At 43.7% G+C, this 18960-nt stretch overlaps 1 pseudogene; it reads right to left on the minus strand.

Annotated features, from left to right (window-relative positions):
• Window positions 1–10104: 10104 nt before the first annotated feature.
• LOC136393829 (large ribosomal subunit protein eL13 pseudogene) lies at window positions 10105–10829 on the minus strand (annotated as a pseudogene).
• Window positions 10830–18960: the final 8131 nt, after the last annotated feature.

Below are 18960 nucleotides of genomic sequence, written 5' to 3' on the forward strand. Positions count from 1 at the left end.
TCCCATGCTCAAGCCAGCAACCTTGGGGTCTCGAACCTGGGTCCTCAGTGTCCCAGATCAGTGCTCTATCTACTGCGCAACCACCTGGTCAGGAAACATAAATATTTTAAAATATATTTTAAACAAATGTACAGACAATGGAATTAAAATCCATTATGATTTGAAGATTTTTAATTATTTTAGGCACTACCGCAGAACTCCGCGCTCATTTGACATTTTCTAGATTTGACAAAAACCTTCTCTAATCTAGTAAGAGATCAAGAGTAAATAAAATGATAGTAGAACTATATTTCAATTTTCATCAAATTAATACACGTGGTTTTGTATTTTTCTTGCCTACCTGTCCAGGTAAATCTGAGAAACCATTCAAAACTTATTTGCCCCTTAAAATGCAGGTGTCATCTGGTGCCAAACAGATGGGTATTAGGGTGAGTGGCTCTGCTCCCACAAGGAAAGCAGACCTTTAGGCTCCATCTCCTGGGTTCTGGTGTCCAGTGGTCCAGTTCTGCCTCCTCCACCCCTCAATTGTCTGAAGGTTTCCAGTTACCAACCCCAAGTAGACAAATTACTTATATATCACTTTATGTCACATGCTACAAGCTGGATGAACCTTGAGGACATTATGCTAAGCAAAATAAGCCAGTCACAATAACACAAGTACTATATAAGTCCAGTAATATGAAGTCCCTAAAGCCGTAGAAGTCATCGAGACAGAATGGTGGTTTCCACGGGCTGAGGGGAGGGAGAGGTGGGAACTTCTATTTAATGGGTACAGAGCTATTTTGCAAGATGAAAAATTCCTGGAAATTGGTTGCACAGTGATGTGAATGTACTTACTGAACTGTATACTTAAAAATAGATGAAATGGTAAACTTTGTATTATGTATTTTTTCACTGTAATTTAAAAATTATTTCAGTACCTCCTTTGCCTTGAACTGGAAAAAATGTCAGTGTGCCGCAAACAGATGGAGATTTCTTCATACTTATAATATCTTGAGAAAATTGTTACCCATGGATTTCCTGCCTGTTATGCTGAACCCGTTGTATGAGGAATTTGGTATTTAAACACATTAGACTACCTTGTGGGCAGTGTAAGCCTTTTCCCAAACTTGGCAACAAAGCAAAACAAACAAACAAAAACAATCGAACTTCACCAACTGTTTGCACATTAGAAGACAACCTTGGAAACAGGTTGTATGGAATCATTGTACATTTCCTTTCTCTCCTCCCTTCTGCCAAGCAGGAGGAGGAGGAGGGCATTGACCATGGCGATCATGAGCAGGTCAAACACTCATTAAGAGAAGAAGGAGCTGTGAATACTTAGTACTTATATGGCTTTGTGTGTGCCAAAGACATTGCTAAGTGACTGTCACGTAGACTAACTACAGTCTTTATAACAACCCTACAGGTAGGTACTTCTGCTGTCACCTCTATTTTGTAGGGGAGGAATCTTTGGCAGCCAGATGTTAAGTCAATTACCCGAGATCATACTCCAGAAAGTGAATCCCGTGCCGGGTACTCCAATTTCAGCATACTCTTCTCAAACGGTCCTGAATCTGCATCTGGGACCTGCTTTCTTAGCTCAAAGCCCCATCCATTGAAGGCAGGATGGCTCCCCCCAGGGTGTGTACTCCTAAAATCAACAGGGCTCAGGGGGTGACTGTGGGAGAATGGAGGTCTCCTCACAATAAAGTTAAGACCCGAACCTTGAAAAAGGAGGAGAAGGCCCGAGGTCAGCGAGAGGGAGCAGGGGCGAGGTGGAGGTAGAGGAGGGGGCGTGTCCTATGCTGCCGTGTTCTGGCCCAGAATTCCAAGGCGACTGAAAATTCTAAATGGGAACCGGGCCTTCCTGGTGGTGATAAAGGTCTATGTAAGGGAGGAGAATCAAATATATTTTGTTGAACAGTTTACTGGCTTGTTTAAAACTTGAAATATTCAAAGGCAAGTGAGCCTCCACTTGAGTTGTCTTCCTGGGCCGGTGCATGTCAGGGGTGAGCCCGCCTCCGTTTACCGGCTCCGCCCTGGCAGCCAGCCCTTCAGAGCTCCCGGCAGAGTCCGGTGCTGTTGTCAGCACTTGACATATGTTCTCATTTTGTCAGACATCTCCACTGCCCGCATGACAGCCATCAGAAGCTGTGCTAGGCTTGGATTTTCTCCACTTTCCTTATACCACAAGACTCATCTACCCCCCCACCAAAAAAAATTTTTTTCTGTGACTAAAATCCTTTAAAAACACCAAATGAGAACTGTCATATTGAGACGATTTTCAGATAATTACACCACAGTGTTTTCTGTCCTGATAAAATGAGCAACAACCAGGGCCAAGTTTAAGCCACACTAAGAGAACACCCTGCATCAACCTGGAGGGGTCAACGCCCTCTGAGCCGCTCATTCTGGGGCCTACTGCCCACACATTCAGGTGACACACAGTGTGCCCTGTGCTTTTTGTAGGAGAGTTATTTCCAAAATGATCTCATTTTAACATCTATTATCCTTGGAGTCAGGAAGATTCAGGGACTCTTTGCTCCTGCTGCAGAAAAGGAAATGGACTTCCTGCGTCCCCAAGGGACATGCCCAGGAAATTTGACTCTGTCACTGAAAAAACAGGCCTGCCTTCCCCGTGAGCCTCTTAGCCCCTGGTTACTGCCCTCACCTTAACAGAGAACCTTAAAGTGATACATATTCATTTGGCCTCTCGGGATGCCTTAATTCTTCCAAACACAGAGAAGATGCTGCTGCCCTCCTCCACAGGCGAGTATCACAAAGGTAGTTGCCAGTGTTCAAACTCGCCAACATGTCAATGCTGAAAGAGCTCCAGTGGGCAATTAGGAATCATAATGCAATTGCAAATCTAGAAGTTCCCTTATAAATAAGCTGCCAAGAGGCAATAAATCTGCAGTGCTGTTATGTGGAGGAACAAAACCACCATACAAGTGTTAGCACCATTGTTTTCTCCTACCTGTAACTGTCAGGATGCATAATAATCTTATGTAATGAGAGCAATGTCTTCTGCTGCAAGTGATTCACCAGCTTTTCTCCGGTGCCCCAGGCATGGTCATTATGGAGACAGAAAGAGCCAGAGCTGCCGGAATTCAGCATTCAAGATGTTCCAGCGCTCATATAATTTATTTATTTATTTAGGTGCAAAGCCATAAATAGTGAAGGTAGGTGGATGGTCATTTTGCAGACCGTTATCAGTAACCACTTGCAAGGCGGCCTGCTTTGTCCTCTTAATTAAAAATAATCTGAGTGGGAAGAGAGGTTGGAGGAGCGGGGGGGGGGGGGGGATATCTTGCTTCTCCCCCCACTTAAGCTTGAATCTGACACTTGGCCTCAGGCTTTCTCATTGCATCCAAGCCAAAAACATAAAATCTTAAAAGTGAAGTTAAAAGACAGCCCAATTAGTTGAGTATTTCCAATTTGAAAACTATGCAGCAGCTGGGAAGAGGCATAAGATTACATGGCAATTGCAGCAAAATAGTTTTTTGTTTTGTTCTGGGAATATGGTTTCTTGTGCCAAGGCTTCCCTTCAGAGTATGAAGAAAGACAGTGTCTACCCCGGGCTTTCCTGGCCCTTGCTATATATTTGTATCGTTACGCTTACCATTTTGCACAGTACTTTGTTTAGCATCTCAGGTGGGGTTGCCCAGGAAACAGACTTTGAGAGGGAGAGGTGAGGGCAAGAGGTTAACGGGGTGTGTGCTCTCAGCAGCAGCACTGGCAAGGGAAGGAGGGCTGCAGTAGGGCCACTGGCAGCCCCAAAGCTGGGATGGCCCTTCAGAATTACCCTGCAGTGGGATGGGGCTCGGGCTTCTGTGGCTCCAAAGAGATAGGTCACTGGGTGGCATCTGTCCCCAGCTGGAAAGCAGAACCGTGGGCCAGGCAGGTGGCTGCAGTCAAGAGCAATTCCAGGGCAGGTGGAGGTGTGAGCCAGAAACTGTGAAGAACTGGTGCCTTGGTCCCAAAGAGGGAGCCTGGGTCACCTGCTACATCACTCCCTGGGATTGCTTTTCTCTCCTCTTCGGAAAACAAGTTGATAAAGGCAGACATCTATGTTTGTGTTACATTTGTGTCCACAGTGCCTACCCAGTACTTAGCAAATAATAGATGCTCAATGTATAGTTGTTGAAGAAATTAGTCTTTTAATTCTATATACTTCTTTATTGTATTAAACATATAGGCAAATATATTCATGCAATGCATTTTCTCTGGAAATGTTTAGACAAATATCCTGTAAGACCCAAGGGTGTTCTCCTATATAACTGTATTAAAATGACCCCATTTAAGAAATCTACTTTTTTACAACGCCATTATGATCCAATGTACAGACTATAACGTAGGTTTTTCAGTCGTCCTACTGATGTACTTTCAACTTTTTCTTTGTCTTTTCTTTTTTCTAAGTCCAGAATCCAGTCTAGAATCATGCATTGCATGTAGTGGTCATGTCTCTTTAATCTAAAAAGTCCCTCAGACTCTTTCTGTCCTTCGTGACATTGATATTTTTGAAGTACTCAAGCTAGTTGTTTTGCACTATGTCCTTCATGTTGAATGGGTCTGACTGTTTCTTCATGATACATCATTGAGGGTAAGCATTTTTTATTGTGTCTTGTGGATCTCACTAGGAGGCAAATGATGCTGTTTTTCCCCTTACTGGTGATGTTAAGTTGGATCATTTGGTTACCGCAATGCCTGCCAGGCTTATCCATGTCTAAGTATACTTTCTGTTTGTACTTCCTAATCTGTGATGCAATACTCTGAGACTCTGTGAGTATCTTGTTCCTCCAAATGGTTCTCCCAATGATTTTAGCAGCCATTGACAATTCTTGCCTAAATCAAGTACTATTTTGATGGCTACAAAATAATGTAACGCCTTTGGAAATTAAAATATCTCACCTGGTTGGCAAACAGTCATTTGTGGAATCTCTGTGATTAGAAAGTCTATATATTATAAAACTATCCTAATAGTATTATGTCATAAAGTGTCTCATCTCAAGCATAACTCTGTCGTGGAAATGCTTTACCAAATTGAGAGAGTTCTCCTCCAAAGTTTTTATTGAATGAACTGGAGAGGAGAAGTATAACTCCATGCTGTTCTTGAAGTCAAACCATAATTAGACTCTACTTAAAATGGTATCAATCAAGAATTTCCAGCCTTTTGGTTGAAACCACCATCTTCCAGTAATTCACCAAAATGATGAACAGAAAGGGAGAGAAGAGAGGACCCCTACTATATGTTCTTTTAGAAAGCATGAAGTTGGTCCTTTGGCCACATCCATGCGAATCTACAAGGATGATGTTGTAGTCATCAAGGGAATGGGCATTGTTCAAAAAGCAAGGTCCCACAAATGTTACCATGGCAAAACTGGAAGAGTCTACAATGTCACCCAACACGTGTTTTCTTACTCCCTGGGACCAATCACCTCCTCAGAGTTTGTTCTCCTGTTGATGGCTGGAATCTCAAGAAGGCACACCCCAGTGTAAAAGCTTTTTTCAATCCTCTGCTCAAAGTCACATGCACAAGCATCTCATTGGTCAAAGCAAATCGCATGGCCAAGTCCAACATATTAGAATTGGGTTTTAATCTGTCCGTAGTGCAAGAGAGAAAGGGTAAATATTTGTTGAACAATAAACCAAATATTCTTCCATATGTTTCTTTGGGTTTCTGTCCTTTATATTAGAGTTTTTCTTCACATGTTTGGTGAGTCTTGCAAGGTCTGCTCATACCAAAAAGTGAGGCACAGAGAACTTTATGGGAATGACCTGGACTTTTGACTGGTGAACTGTGTAGAACAATCTAACAATCTATCCGGGCTGTTTTACTGGGGGACCATGACCAGTAAGTATCAGTTGGATTTTGTCCCTCAAGCAGCTCAGTTTCTAAGAGAAGCATCTTCTAACATCCTGTCTGGGAGGTATGACATCAGCTTTCTGTAATCTGGGAATCACATGGAAGAGGGGAGTCAAGAATCTCCCTATTTTATTAACATCTCTATTTCCAGTATGCCTTCACTACTTCAGCGATGCCTGGTAGCTCTGATTCCAGAATGTTTTTGGTTCAACCTTGTTGGGAAAGTAAAGGGGGTGTTGGGGACCACAAGCTGACAGGATATTTGCAGTTTAGATTTTTGGGGGACAGAGGTGTGGGGAACTGGCAGTAAGTTGACAGTCTGCCCAACCCCCTACCTCACTTGCTTGGTTAAATTGTTACAGGCTAGGGTTTTCTCCACACATCCATGTTAGCTGTGATGCTGGATTGTTTGTACTCTTACTATCCTCTATGTCCTTCGGAAAGATTGGAGGCAGTTTTCTTTTTATTCTTTGTTTTATGAAATTAAGATGTTATGTAGGCCCTGGCCGGTTGGCTCAGCGGTAGAGCGTCGGCCTGGCGTGCGGGGGACCCGGGTTCGATTCCCGGCCAGGGCACACAGGAGAAGCGCCCATTTGCTTCTCCACCCCCCCCCCCCTCCTTCCTCTCTGTCTCTCTCTTCCCCTCCCGCAGCCAAGGCTCCATTGGAGCAAAGATGGCCTGGGCACTGGGGATGGCTCCTTGGCCTCTGCCCCAGGCGCTAGAGTGGCTCTGGTCGCTTGCGGCAGAGCGACGCCCCGGAGGGGCAGAGCATCGCCCCCTGGTGGGCAGAGCGTTGCCCCTGGTGGGCGTTCCGGGTGGATCCCGGTCAGGCGCATGCGGGAGTCTGTCTGACTGTCTCTCCCCGTTTCCAGCTTCAGAAAAAAAAAAAAAAAAGATGTTATGTATGGTGGGGGGTTTCTACACATGGGAGAATTCTTGGGTTGCCTTGGAAATGTGATCAGAGATATCACTGATTTGTTAATGACACTCTCTGCCTTATAAATAAAACAGGGTTGGGGGTGGCGAGCTTTCCCTGTCTTGCCATCAGCTTGCAGAGGCATCTTATTTCTTTTTAATTTTATTTCTTCATCCTACATTGTTTTCCCTCAGGACCTGGAATTATTAGCCGCGCTGGTTCCCTGCGGGAAGTCACCAGCAGAGCAGAGTTGAGGTGGGAATCCAGGGTCTGTCTGCCTCTTATGAAGACTTTTAACACATGCTTTCATTTCCAGATCACCCTGAACACTAGTCCTCAAGGATACTTTGTGCCATCCATTTCCAAACCACTCTGTAGCTCCAGAGCATGGATATACTTATCTCTGGGCTTCTCCCATGGAAATGTAAGACTTAATTTTACCTGGCCCATGAAATTAGCCACCAACTTTCCAATTTCTAAATTTTTATTCTGTTATTTCCTTTCCTATCTCATTCATGCTGTGGCATTGTGCCTTACTGTACTCTCACTGTTATTTTAGTTCAGGATAGAAGGGCACTGGCACAAGTGTTGAGTCTACCATATTTTACCAGAAGTCTCTTAACTCATTATTTTTTCTTTTTGAGAGGAGTGGAGATAGTGAGGCAGACTCCCGCATGTGCCCCTACCAGCATCCACCTGGCTACCTCATCTGAGGATGATGCTTAAGTACCAAGCTAGTTTTTAGTGCCTGAGGCTGATGTGCTCCAATGGAGTTATCCTTAGTGCCTGGGGCCATGCTCAAAGCAACCAAGCCTCTGGTTGTGGGAGGGGAAGAAAGAGAGAAGGGGGAAGAGAGGCGGAGGAGAAGCAGATGGTCACTTCTTCTGTGTGCCTGGACCAGGAATTGAACCTCAGACATCCATATGCCAGGGTGATGCTCTATCCACTGAGCCACTAGCCAGGGACTCATTATTTCTTAATCTACATAGCTAAAATATTTTTTTGTATTAGTTGTGGAGATAACTTTTGCTCATTTTTATTATTGTTGTATATAACTCATTTAATCAATCCTCTATTTAGGGACATTTGGGTTCTTTCCAACCCTTTTTATTAAAATAAAGCTACCATGAACATGTCTGTGAACACTGGTATTTTTGAACGATAGCTTCAAGTACTATGATTGCTGGCTGTGCATTTAAAGGTTCACAGTTTTCAGAAGTATGCAAGGAGCAGCAGGTATCCAAGCTCTGGCAGGTTCTGCCTGCACAGAACTATGCCCCGGGGATAGGTCTAGCCTTTTCTCACAGAGACCTGATGCTGAAAAGCAGCAGCCTTCATTCACAATGCAGACGGAGCCATTGGGTCATGTTTAGAGCAGAGTGGTGGTCCCAAGATGGTGCTCAGAGCAGTCAGGGATGCAGAGTTGAAGATGAGGCAGGGTCAACATGGCAAGGACTGAAAATCTTTTTTGGCGATGCAAGAAACAGTGGCACTGGAGGGGGACCAGTTCTACTTCCATTTCCTCTGAAGCTGGGAGTGAACGGGATGATCACACAGCGACCAATGTTTGTTCTGTCTGTGTAGGCACCTCTGAACACACTTCTTACAGAATAAATGGAAGAGAGATAGTACCAACTACCAAAGCCATGATGGAGTCCTGACTACATGTGTCTCAATTTTGGTGACAGCCCCCTGGGGACTGCTTAGAAATGATTGCCGGTCCCTCTCTCCCCTTCCTCGCCCAGGAATACCACCCTCACACAGCAACGATGCAGTTCCAGTTCCCATGCAGTCCTTAACCTGGCCGGTGCCTTCCTGCTGCCTGCTTTGCAGCTGTCTAGCCCATCCCTGCTGCATCTTCCATTTGGAAGAAAAACAGATAAAATTGAATTATTTAAATCTGTGCTTCAACCAGTAGGAGCTGGAAAGAAGCTTAAAGTCCTGGCCAAGGCTTCAAGCAAAAAAAAAAAAAAATTGGTACTGGATTTATTTCACTCTCCAAGTTGCTCATGGATCCAGCAGGGTGAAAATGAAAGGACAGGACAGAAACCAAGCCACAAAGATGAGACAGACAATGTAGCATCTCACACGTTCTCCTCAACATTTTGTGGCATCCCACATGGGTCTACTTAACTCCATTAAGGAGAGTGAGAATAGATCACTTGTGCACATTTTAAAACATTGAGGTAATCTGTCTGTAATATGTTTAAAATAGAAGTAACCTACAATAATAGGCATCATTTATTGAGCATTTCAAGTGCTAATAACTTCACATGCCTGGTCTCATTCAAATGCTCTCCACTCTTTGTGGTGGTTTTATTACACCCATTTATTCTCCCCATTTTATAGCTAAGAGAAGCTGAAGGCATTGCCTGAGGTCACAAGCTAATAAATCATGGGATTTGAGCCCAATATGCTTCAATACCTACTTTAATTTTCTTAGATGGTGATAGAAGGAGACTTGACTTGGGGCAATGCCCACACAATGCAATATACAGATGATGTATTGTAGAATTGTACACCTGAAACCTACACACTTTTTTTTAAACTAATGTCACCTCAATGAAGTCAATAAAAATTTTTTCAAGAAGAAAGAAATTACTTTCTTCAAATTACCTTCCAGTCTTTATCCACAAGCATGCACGTATTTACAGTTATATTAATGTGGACAAAGTGTACTCTGTTCTCTCTACTCCCACTTATATCAAACATGTTTCTATGAGTCCAAATTACATTATGATGCAATCTGCCTCTTGGTAGCTCATCATATTTTATTGAATTATCATAGCATCATTTACCAAACCATTTTCCTCCATAGAAGTTTTGTTTTCATTATTTTTGGTTAGGACAGACAACACTCTAATAAAGCTCTCTGGGCTCACAGCTTTTGCTTTAGAAATATATGTTTCCTTTGGATAAGTGCCTAACAGTGGCATTTTTCACATAGTATTGTATTACTTTCCAAAGCGTACTAACTTATAGTACTACCGGGAATGAATTAATAGACCAATTTTACTGTATTCTCATGAGAACGAGCCTAATGGAACATTGTCAAACCAGAATGCGAATAAGTGAAGCACTACTATGATTACTGTTGCCACACAAAGTTATTGCCAGAAACCAAATTGTCCTTGGAGCCTGTACCCCTCATTTCTTTGTGGTTCCCGTCCCCGCCACTCTAATATCTTCATCTGAAGTCAGAGGGTTGAGTGTGGCTCTATTCAGGACACCAGAAACATGGGCACAAACTGGACAAGGCAATCTGTTATTCTGGTATCAACAGCTGGCACTGATATCAATCCTTTTCCTGCCTTCCCTATCGTTATCACCTCCCCTTTTTTTTTTTTTTTTTTTTTTTTTTTTATCACAAGTTGCCAATAGCACTTTATTTTTTCTTCTCAACATCTTGTTCTGCAGCTTCCTTGGCTCTCTTTGCCCGGATGCCAAAGAGCCGGGCATTGGCACGAGCCATGTGAAGACTGGCAAATGCCTTGAAGTTCTTCTCTTCCTCTGTGATGACCCTGGCTTTCTCCTTCTTGTAGACATTCCGTATGGGCATGACTGGTCCTATCAGCTGGGTGGCCAACTTGAGTTCTTCTGCCTGTTTAGAGCTGTCTCCCTCCTTGGCGGCCGAGGGCTTCCTGGGGAAGAGTATGAGCTTGGAGCGGTACTCCTTCAGCCGCTGCACGTTGGCCTGCAAGGACTCAGTGGACTTGTTCCGCCTCCTCGGATCCACAGAGATCCCAATGGTCTGGGCCACTTTTTTGTGAATGCCGGCCACCCGTAACTCCTCCAAGCTGAAGCCCCTGACGGCTCGCACTTTGGTGTGGTACCTCACCGTGGGGCATCTCACTATGGGCCGGATTGGTCCAGATGCTGGGCTTGCTTTGGCTTGCCGGGCCTTGCGTCTGCGGATCTTCAGCGCCGGCTGGTTAAACCACGTGGCAACGCGCCGCTGCCAGTCCTTGTGGAAATGGGGCTTCAGGATCATGCCATTTCGGCTGGGCGCCATAGCTGCTGCCTACGGGCCCACTCCCTACGAAGAGAAACGGGCACCGGAAAGCCCCTTTTTTGTTAACAAAGAAATTGGCAGCAATCAGACAAGAAAAAGAAATAAAAGGCATCCAAATTGGAAAAGAAGAAGTAAAACTATCATTATTTGCAGATGATATGATATTGTATAGAGAAAACCCTAAAGTCTCAGTCAAAAAACTACTAGACCTGATAAATGAATTCGGCAAGGTGGCAGGATATAAAAATCAATAGTCAGAAATCAGAGGCATTTTTTATACACTAACAATGAACTGTCAGAAAGAGAAATCAAGGAATCAATCCCCTTTACCATTGCAACCAAAAAAATAAAGTACCTAGGAATAAATCTAACCAAGGAGATTAAAAACTTGTACTCGGAAAATTATAAAGCATTGATAAAAGAAATCAGGGAAGATACAAATAAGTGGAGGCATATACCGTGCTCATGGTTAGGAAGAATAAACATCATTAAAATGTCTATATTACCCAAAGCAATTTATAAATTTAATGCAATACCAATTAAAATACCAATGACTTACTTCAAAGATATAGAACACATATTCCAAAAATTTATATGGAACCAAAAGAGAACACGAATAGCCTCAGCAATCTTGAAAAGGAAGAATAAAGCGGGAGGTATCACACTTCCGGATATCAAGTAATATTATAAGGCCATTGTACTCAAAACAGCCTGGTACTGGCATAAGAACAGGCACATAGATCAATGGAACAGAACAGAGAACCCAGAAATAAACCCACAGCTCTATGGACAACTGATATTTGACAAAGGAGGTAAGGAAATACAATGGAGTAAAGACAGCCTCTTCAACAAATGGTGTTGGGAAAATTGGACAGCTACCTGCAAAAAAATGAAACTAGACCACCAACTTACACCCCTCACAAAAATAAACTCAAAATGGATAAAAGACTTAAATATAAGCTGTGAAACCATAAGCATCTTAGAAGAAAACATAGGCAGTAAGCTCTCTGACATCTCTCGCAGCAATATATTTGCCGATTTGTCTCCACAGGCAAGTGAAATAAAAGACAGGATAAACAAATGGGACTTTATCAAACTAAAAAGCTTCTGCACAGCGAAAGACAATAAGAACAGAATAAAAAGACAAACCACACAATGGGAGAATATATTTGACATTGAGTCTGATAAGGGGTTAATAATCAAAATTTATAAAGAACTTGTAAAACTTAATACCAGGAAGACAAACAATCCAATTCAAAAATGGGCAAAAGAAATGAATAGACACTTCTCCAAAGAGGACACACAGATGGCCAATAGGCATATGAAAAAATGTTCAACATTACTAATGATTAGAGAAATGCAAATTAAAACCGCAATGAGATATCACCTCACACCAGTCAGAATGGCGCTCATCAATAAAACAACACAGAATAAGTGCTGGCGAGGATGTGGAGAAAAGGGAACCCTCCTGCACTGCTGGTCGGAATGCAGATTGGTGCAGCCACTATGGAAAACAGTATGGAGATTCCTCAAGAAAATAAAAATCGAACTGCCTTTTGACCCAGCTATACCACTGTTAGGAATATACCCCAAGAACACCATAGCACTGTTTGAAAAGAAGAAAAGCACCCCCATGTTTATGGCAGCATTGTTCACAATAGCAAAGATCTGGAAACAGCCCAAGTGTCCATCAGAGGACGAGTGGATTAAAAAGCTTTGGTATATATATACTATGGAATACTACTCAACCATAAGAAATGATGACATAGGATCTTTTACAACAACATGGATGGGACTTGATAGTGAAAGAAGTAAATCAGAAAAAACTAAGAACCATATGATTCCATACATAGGTGGGACATAAAGATGTGACTCAGAGACATGGACAACAGTGCTGGGGTTACAGGGTGGGGGGAGGAGAGGGAGGGAATTGGGGGAGGGGAGGGGCACAAAGATCATGGCTTTTCAGCATTTGCCATATTCCCCCTTTAATGTATAGACAGACAGCAAATATTTACTTATGGTGTTTCCACTATAAAGACTGCTGTCTTAGGGACAAATGCTGATGAAATATTTCAGCAGTTCCTCCTTCTTCAAAGACTTATATGTCAACATAGAGCTCCATGTTTCATAGGACATACTCAAGCTCACTCCATGCTCCCTGGAGCTTTAGCACAAGGGAATGCCCTTTTTTTTCTTTTCTTTTCTTTTTTTCGTTGTTGTATTTTTTCTTTTAATTATTTATTTTTTGTATTTTTCTGACGATGGAAATGGGGAGGCAGTCAGACAGACTCCCACATGCTCCTGACCGGGATCCACCTGGCATGCCTACCAGGGAGGAATGCTCTGCCCATCTGGGGTGTTGTTCTGTTGCAACCAGAGCCATTCTAGCGACTGAGGCAGAGGCCATGGGACCATCCTTAGTGCCTGGGGTGGCTTTGCTCCGGTGGAGCCTTGGCTGCGGGAGGGGAAGAGAGAGATGGAGAGGAGGGAGAGGGGGAGGGGTGGAGAGGTAGATGGGCGCTTCTTCTATGTGCTCTGACTGGGAATCGAACCCAGGAACCTTGCATGCCAGGCCAAGGCTCTACCACTGAGCCAACCAGCCAGGGCCTAGGAATGCCCTTGTTGAGCAAGCTACCCAAAAGAATATTGTATGGAGCAACCATGACAGACCGAGCAAGTCAGTCTCATACTATTCATCACCAAAACGTTGCAGCCCGGTGTAAACAGTTTCGACTTTCTCGGGAAGCAGCACGGCAGATTAGGAAATCCTGTCCAAGGGGTCCTATACTGCCCCTTCATTTGGAGTTAACCCTCAAGGACCCCTACCAGGACAACTTTGGCAGATGGATGTTACTCATATACCTTCGTTTGGCAAACAGTCGTATGTCCACATTACAGTGGATACATATTCCGGATCTACAGTAATCTCTGTCAGAACAGGAGAGGCTGCTAAGCAAGTTATAGCTCATTGTCTGTATGCATTGTTCTATTATTGGATTTCCTAAACTGACTAAACTGAAAATGCTCCTGCATATGGAGCAAAAGCATTTACTGAATTTTGTCATGCTTACAATCTTTAAAGTTAAGGTATTATTAAAGTGTACTCAGCAAACATTTTAAGGTCAATTTAAAAAAAAAATTAAAAGGGAGTAGTCATATCCTGGAATTCCTATGGGTCTACCATATCATGCTTTTTACTTAAAAAAAAATTTTTACATTTCTTTTGAATGCTGATGAACAGGAGATACCAAATATTTTTTGCCTGCAAACTACTACCTTCTTTATTAGATCCAGCTAATAACACTGGTTTGTCTTTTTCCAAATAGCTCCAGATATATGGAAAAGATTTATATAGGCAGATGGGGATCCTCAAACCCCCCAGCGAGATCTTCTGAGCATGGCTTTTAAGATACCTAGAGGCAGAAAAAGCCCAATAGAGATCAGGGGAACTACCAGCTTTTAGGATATGCCCTTAAAGGCTCCAACGCCCCAAAGGGGTCTCATAGGATGCCATCTGGGCCCTGCTTCAATAGTGGAAAGGAAGGTCATTGAGCTAAAGCCTGCCAGACTGACATGCCTCTGCTGTGAGGAAACAGGGACACTGGAAGGTAGGCTTCCCCCTTGCTCCTCTGAGGGAGGGTTCAGTCTCTTCCAGCCCTGCTCCAGCCACCTATGACCTAACCTTGCCCAGAAAGCTGGGGTTTGCCACTGAAGGCTGAAGGTGCCCAGGGCCGTCAGCCCCATCTATAACACTGTGGATGAGCCTAGGGTATTTCTTCCAAGAAGCAGGTAAACTGATCTCATTTGCACAAGGGCCACTTAACTATGTTTTGCCTGAATAGTCAGGTTTTTTATTCTTCCCTCAAAGATCTCTGTTGTGGGTGTTGATAGTCCTATTTTCTGCTGCTTTGCTTAATATATAGTGTTTGTTTCCTTTATCCCTCTTATCTCAATACCCCACTCATATTTCAGGCTGGGACCTACTCCTAATTGAGAGCTCTCTTTCCCCCTTTTTCCAACTTCTATTATGAATCTACCTTTGCCACCCAGCTTAGTGTAGCCCAAGGTTCTCTTTACCATGACACAGTTGCAGAGCTCCAGGGAAAAGCAACCTGCTCTCATCTCTCCAGGCAGAGGAGAACAGAAGCTCCATATCCACACATGCTGCAAATGGCCTTTCCAGTCTACCTGAATCATTACCAGCTAGAAGCAGCGGTCATTGGGACTTGGACATGAGCTGCAAAGTATAGAATGGTGACAACAATTCCAATGCCATGTGGACTTTTTCTGGATGTGGACTTTTCCTGGACTCCTGCTCCCTGTGACAGCTCCTAACAGACTGAACTATCATTGGGTTGCATTTTTCAGGGATTTGGCATGGTGATGGGGCCAACTTGGACTTGGTGAACATGTTAAGGACACTACTCTTTTATGGATTCTTGCTGTATTGACCAAGAGTTTGCTTAAAGCCTTTTAATCACTGTAAAAAAAATAGAAGACTGGATAAAGAAGATGGGGCACATATACACCATGGTATACTATTCAGCTAGAAGAAATGATGACATCGGATCACTTACAGCAGAATGGTGGAATCTTGATAACATTATGCAGAGTGAAATAAGTGAATCAGAAAAAAACAAGAACTGCAGGATTCCATACATTGGTGGGACATAAGGGCAAGACTAAGAGACATGGACAGGAGTGTGGTGGTTACAGGGGGTGGGGGGAGGGAATGAGGGAGAGGGGGAGGGGGAGGGGTACAGAGAGGACTGGATAGAGGGTGACAGAGGACGATCTCTCTCTGGTTGATGGGTATGCAACAGAACTAAATGACAAGATAACCTGGAAATGTTTTCTTTGAATATATGTATCCTGATTTATTGATGTCACCCCATTAAAATAAAATTTTATTTATATAAAAAAAAAGAAATTGGGAACATTGTGGCTCCTACTCTCTCATTCCCTCATTAGTTTCCACCACTTGAGTAGTCTCCTTTCCAAAGTTGGCCCATTCTTTTCATTTTCCAAAGCCACTAGGCAAATCTGATCCTTGGCTTCACTCGCCTGCACACAGGTTCTCCAACAGGACTCCCTTCAGACCCTAATTCATCCTACTTGCAGCTCCCCTGTTAATCCTCCCTGAAGCACAGCCTCTACATTCTGTCATTTCTCTGATTCAATGTCAGCACTAATTTTCAATTGCCCCAAGAATGGCATTCAACCTGGGCTATCTACTGCACTCCAAGATGTGTACCCATCTCTTTCTTAGCCTTGCTTTCCTTTACTTCTCCATCAAGTCCCCTGGGCACCCAACAGTCCTTGAAATGTGTGATCTTCCCAGGTCTGACAAGGAGTCTCAGCTGGACAGGAGCTCCATGCAGCAACTCGGGCAGGATCCTTCTCCTGTGTTTATTTTGTTGACCTTTTTGAGTCACTCTTGGGGTGGGGAAGCCTAGGAAAACCTCTTGTGCATCTTTTTTTTCTTTTTAGAGAGAGAGAGAGAGAGAGAGAGAGAGAGAGAGAGAGAGATGGAGACAGACAGAGACAGACTGGAAGGGATAGAGAAGAGAAGAACATCCAACTTGTTGTGGCACATTAGTTGTTCATTGATTGCTTTCTCATATGTGCTTTGACCAGGGGGCCCTGAGCCAGTGACCCCTTGCTCAAGCCAGCGACTTTGGGCTCAAGGCAGTGGCCATGGGATCATGTCTATGATCTCACGCTCAAGCCGGCAACCCTGTGCTCAAGCCAGATACCTTGAGTTTCAAACTTGGGTCCTCTGCGTCCCAGGCCTACACTCTATCCACTGGGTCACCGCCTAGTCAGGCAGTCTCTTGTGTATCTTTAAACCCTTTGACAAGGACATAAAGTCAGTTGAGTGAGTGGTCTGGGCTGTGAGGTTTCTTCCCGGGTTGTGGTGTAGGCTGTGGGCATGTGTACTGAAGGAGGAAATGTCATCACTGCATCAATGAGGCTGACAGCCTGATGGCAGTGGGGCCAAGTATCTGAAAAAAGCAGGAGCCAAAGCACTCCTGTGCTGTACCTGCATGGGTTCAAAATGAACAAAACTGTCCACATCCAAAAATATCACTCATCATGGTTACTTAAAATTTTGCAGTTATGCCTGACCAGGTGGTGGCGCAGTAGATAGAGCATCGGACTGGGATGCGGAAGGACCCAGGTTCGAGACCCCGAGGTTGCCAGCTTGAGCGCGGGCTCATCTGGCTTGAGCAAAGAGCTCACCAGCTTAGACCCAAGGTCGCTGGCTCCAGCAGGGGGTTACTTGGCCCGCGGTCAAGGCACATGTGAGAAAGCAATCAATGAACAACTAAGAAGTCGCAATGCGCAACGAGAAACTGATGATTGATGTTTCTCATCTCTCTCCGTTCCTGTCTGTCTGTCCCTGTCTATCTCTGCCTCTGTAAAAAAAAAAAAAAAAAAAAAAAAAAAAAAAATTGCAGTTATATGAAGTAGGTGGTTGCCTCATTAGTCTTCTCCCTACACACAGGTGCACATCTCTTTTGCGGTTGTGAAAAGACCTGTTTGAGGACCAGGAGAAGCCCAAGACCGAAAGTCCTACCTCTCACCCTGTGATTTGAAATGCCAAGAGGACCCGCAGACCCCTGGGCTTCCACCAGGTGGCACTAGTGCTGAGCTAATGTGGATTCTGTCTGGCCTTCTGCCCACCCATCCTGAGAGGCACACATTAACAGTAATCGGAGGTAAAATAAAAAACGAGGTGGGAACAGCGCTGCTCCCATAATCCCACAGCGACTTTTATGTGATTGCAACTTTTGTCACTAACAGCGCATTTGTTCTGCACCAGAGGCCGGAATTAGCAATGTTTAAGAACTGAAAGCAGCCTAATGTTGAGACTACTCTGGCAAAAGAGTCACCAGGGCTTTCAGAGAAATGACCTGAGAAATTTCCCAGCAGGATTAATGGAAATGAAGCTTTTCTTTGATTAGTCTTGTTCTGTTTTCCTGGGCTTTCAGAATTACAGGTTTTCCAGACATTACAGTTTAATTACATAATAGTGCAATAAATAATAATAATAAAGCATCAAGCAAACAAGAATGGCATCAACATTTTCTGAGCTAATACCAGCTACTGCAGCCAGCCCAGTGTAGGCAAAAGAGGGGGTCTTGGAATTGCGTCTGGGTTCAAACTGTAGCTCAGAACTCTCCCTCCCTGCATTTCTTGGGCAACTCTCCAGGTCAGGGCATGGAGAAGAATCAACCAACGAATGCATTAATAAGTGGAACAACAAGTTGATCGCTCTCTCTCTCTCCTTTCCTCTCTCTCTAAAATAAGTAAATAAATTTTTTTTTAAAGTTTAAAGAAAAAAGACAACCATGTGACCAGAGGGTTGGGGCGGAGGAGGGAGAGAGCATACTAGCACTAAGACTTTCGTGGCAACTTCAGGAACTGAGGCTCCACCCACTTGAAATATCCGGAGTCTTGGAATGAAAGGCAGTGAATTTAAGGGTTTCACTTAACATCTTTGCAGTAAGAGGGGCTATCTGAGCCACTTGCTAGAGAGTCAAAATGAGTTCTCAGAGAAGGTATAGTCTCAAAATATTCATATAGCTACGAGTGAGAGGGCAGCAATAGACTGAGGATGGAAGAGTCTTTGGAAAGTACCAGAAGACAAAGGGGCATGATGAGTGGGGGAGGGGAAGGGGAAGAGAACAGGACGCGGCTCATTGGACCAAGATTTCAGCTGATCCCAACCACGAGGACATTCATTTGGGTCCTCAAACGTTCCACAAACCTGTCTTGAACATTTAACAGATGCATCACCCTAATCTAGGCACTGATGACACAAGAAAAAAAAAAACCTCAGTCCATAAAGTATTGTTTAAAGGAGCAGATAAATATGTAAAGGGATCCAGAATCTAGATGGGAGAGACAGGAGTTCTCACTGGTTAAGTTCCCATATTTGGGCCAGTGAAGTTCCCACTACTTGGTACTTTTCCTGTGCGGTTACTTAATTAATCCTCATAATATCTTAGTGAAATAAGTATTGTGTTCTCATTTTACAGATGAAGTAACTGAAGGTGAGACATTTAATTACTTGACCAAGCCACACAGCATTTCATTGGCAGAGCTAAGGTTCAAACAGGGGTCTTCATGTCCAAAACCTATGTTCCCTTCGCTATACCAGTATCCCTCCAGTAT

This window comes from Saccopteryx leptura, chromosome 2, assembly GCF_036850995.1.
Source record: "Saccopteryx leptura isolate mSacLep1 chromosome 2, mSacLep1_pri_phased_curated, whole genome shotgun sequence".
NCBI classification, from domain to species: domain Eukaryota; kingdom Metazoa; phylum Chordata; class Mammalia; order Chiroptera; family Emballonuridae; genus Saccopteryx; species Saccopteryx leptura.